The following is a 3,663-nucleotide window of genomic DNA, read 5'->3' on the forward strand; positions in this document are numbered from 1 at the left end:
TCTAGCATCTATCCTCCTTCTATGGGATGGTGAATGCCATGCTCTGGCAACCACTACACCTCCCTTTCCTTCCTTCCTCTAAAAGAACTCATCTTGTCTTGCTAATTTATAGCTATGGTAAATTTACATATCAGGTCTTCAAAGAAAAGTGTTTATAAAGATTTTCATAGAATTTGCCAATGTGGTCATGGTTATGGACAGATTCTACTGTGATATGTCCAAAATATGAAATGTACTGTCACTGCATTAGTTCATGCAGTTAAGTAATTTCTGAAAGCCTATTAATTTGTAGTCATATATGAGAAATGACTATGAAGCAATGACAGAAAAAATACGACAGAACTACCAATCTAAGTAAAAGGATCCTTATTCTTTGCTTTGCATTTTGGTGATAAAATACATGACAAAGATACCTGAATTGCTTTGTGATCAAAATGATCTCCAAGAGCACACAGCAGCCTTGGTCTAGTTTTCTGACACTGATTGAATTGCCCAAGATTAAGATCAGTGCCATTTCTCCTAAGTCAGTTTCTCCTTACTCTCCTCTTTCAGGTGGCATGAGAGGTATCCCTGCTGACAGAGGCAATGGATGAAGGCAATCACTCTGTGGTGTTGGAGTTTGTGTTCCTGGGACTCTCCACCTCCTGGGAGATCCAGCTCCTTCTCTTCCTCTTTTCCTGTGTGTACTATATGGCCAGCCTGATGGGAAACCTCCTCATTGTGCTGTGACCTCTGACCCTCGTTTACAATCCCCCATGTACTTACTACTGGCCAACCTTTCCATCATTGACTTGATGTTTTGCTCTTCCACAGCTCTCAAGATGATTTATGATCTTTTAAGAGAGTGCAAAACCATCTCTTTTGGGAGCTTTGTAGCTCATATCTTCTTTATCCATGCAGTTAGGAGCCCTGAGATGGTGCTGCTCATCGCCATGGCCTTTGTTTTTTTTTTTTTTAATTTTTATTTATTTATGATAGCCACAGAGAGAGAGAGAGGGGCAGAGACACAGGCAGAGGGAGAAGCAGGCTCCATGCACCGGGGGCCCGACGTGGGATTCGATCCCGGGTCTCCAGGATCGCGCCCTGGGCCGAAGGCAGGCCCAAACCGCTGCGCCACCCAGGGATCCCTCATCGCCATGGCCTTTGACAGATATGTTGCCATATGTAAGCCTTTGCACTACCTGACGATCATGACCCTGAGGAAGTGCATTTTATTTCTAGTCGCTTCCTGGATTATTGGCCTTATTCATTCAGTGACTCAACTGGCTTTTGTTGTGGACTTGTCCTTCTGTGGGCCTAATGATTTAGATAGCTTTTTCTGTGACCTTCCTTGGTTTATCAAACTTGCTTGCACATACACAAGCACGTTGGGATTCATGGTTACTGGCTTTATTTCTGTGGCCTCCTTTTTCATTCTAATCATCTCTTACACCTTTATTTTGGTGACTATTCAGAAAAAGTCTTTGGGAAGTAGGTCCAAGGCCCTCTCCACTTTGTCAGCTCATGTCACTGTGGTTGTTTTGTTCTTTGGGCCATTAATCTTCTTCTATGTGTGGCCCTTCCCCACATCACATCTGGATGAATTCCTTGCCGTCTTTGATGCAGTTCTCACTCCTTTTCTGAGTCTGGTCATCTACGCTTTTAGGAATAAGGAGATGAAGGTGGCAATGAGGAGACTGTGTTCTCAGTTGGTGAAATAGAGTAATGTCTCTTAAATATGCAGGGTATTGCACTGTGATGTCATTTTCAGGACTCTGCTTATGCAGGAGACTTCTAGGTCATGGTTTTTCCTTTCTTTCATTTTTTCAGAGAGAGAGAGAGAGAGAATGGGTGGGAGGAGGGGCTGAAGGAGAGGAGGAAGCAAACTTCTTGCTAGAGAGCCTGGATGCAGGCCTGGAACCAGGACCCCAGGATCATGCATGACCTGAGCCAGAGTCATATGCTTAACCAACTGAGCCACCCACGAGACCTGGTCATGATTTTCTTATCTCACCAGTGGCCTTACCTTGATATGGTGCCAAATAGAATTAGTATAAATGTGAAACAAGCTCTTTTGAAAGGCAATATGTGGCTCACTCTTCATTTTCTATTTTCTCAATATTAAATAGACTCTCTTCCTTTAAAGATAAATATTTTTACTTTATCTGATTTGTCTTACTATATAGCTGATTTGTTTTCTATCTTTTAGCTCAATATGTGTTAGCTTCCCTCATTGTTTTATTGCTAATCTAGCTTTTTCAGGGTCTGGTAAGGAGACAGTAACCATACCAGTTAATCTAAAGGAAAAGTTTGCTGTAAAGAATGGTTTGTTAAGTAAAAGTTGGTAATTATTTTTGAAAAAAGATGAACTGTGAAGTATCACAGACATAGCATTTGTAGGAAGCAGCTCTCACCCCTTGCAATGGAAAATGAAGGGAAGAAGGTAGAATTACTAAAACTTAAAAAGCTGAACATCTTAGAGGAAGGACCTGTGGAGTTGAAGCTCACATATTTGAGAAGGGGCTGCTGCTTGGCTGGTGCTAGGGTCTTGAGCTTAGAGGAGGGCAAGGATGCCACCCCTGAGGCATGGGTGTTGCTGGATAACACAGATGATCCTGAGGGGAGTGTGATGAGGTGAGCTCCTCTAAGGTTGGAACACAGCTGCTGCCCTGAAAAGAACCAATGTTGCTGAGTGTGGTTGGGTGATGCTCACAGGCATGGGGAACAAAAAGAAGCCCCCCAGGCAGCAAACAGGAGGGAGCAAGGATATCCTTTTTTCCTCTTCCAGCCTTGCAGCCTCCCTTGGTGCCCCCAACTGCAGAGCTGGCAAGATAGAAGTGAATGCAGAGCCTCAGCTACTGCATCCTAACAGAGCATAGAAAGAGAGTTTAGAGCTGAAAGATAATAGTTTATATAGCATATGCCACTACTTAGAAAATTATTAGAATTCAGTTAGGGAGGGTCTCACGGTTTTTTTATTTTAAGGTAAATCACTTCATAGAAGTTCCCTGTTTTTAGAAAGTTTCAGTTACTGGAAAATGAGTTAATTATCTCAAGACCCTACAGGGACTACATGGGAGATATAAATCCAGAGTTTAGGTTGCCAAGTCCCGGGTCCTCTGCTGCCTTGTCACTTTAGGTCTTGTTTCCTCAGGGAATAAGTGTCATGTCTCTTTTGGACTGCTCAGTTGTCACTGACCTGTTAACCAAGGCCAGTATATTATTCACCTTGTATTTTGAGTGTCTGTTTGTCCAATAGCAGTGCTTCAGCAAATGTTCATGAATGATTTTCACTTACTACATCCATTCAATACTTTTTTCAAAAAGATTTTACTTATTTATTTATGAGAAACAGAGAGAGAGAGGTGGACACAGGCAAAGGGAGAAGCAGGCTCCATGCAGGTAGCCCAATGCGGGACTTGATCCTGGACCCCAGGATCACTCCCTGAGCTGAAGGCAGATGCTCTACCACTGAGCCACCCAGGTGCCCCAACACTTCTCTGATCTTTGTTTCATTTAAATAGAGCTTTCATTTTGGACAATTTTAGATTTATCAAGAAGTTGCATATACACACACTCACACACACATACAGTGGACGAGTGCCTACCATTTATATTGACGTGGATGGAACTGGAGGGTAATATGCTAAGTGAAAAAAGTCAATCAGAGAAGGACAATCATCA

The 3,663-nt window shown here is 42.7% G+C and overlaps 1 pseudogene; it reads left to right on the plus strand.

Annotated features, from left to right (window-relative positions):
• Positions 1-585: 585 nt before the first annotated feature.
• On the plus strand, positions 586-1,700 carry LOC119878221 (annotated as a pseudogene).
• The last annotated feature ends 1,963 nt before the right edge of the window (positions 1,701-3,663 follow it).

The sequence above is a fragment of the Canis lupus genome, unplaced genomic scaffold (genome assembly GCF_011100685.1).
Source record: "Canis lupus familiaris isolate Mischka breed German Shepherd unplaced genomic scaffold, alternate assembly UU_Cfam_GSD_1.0 chrUn_S1245H1421, whole genome shotgun sequence".
NCBI lineage: Eukaryota > Metazoa > Chordata > Mammalia > Carnivora > Canidae > Canis > Canis lupus.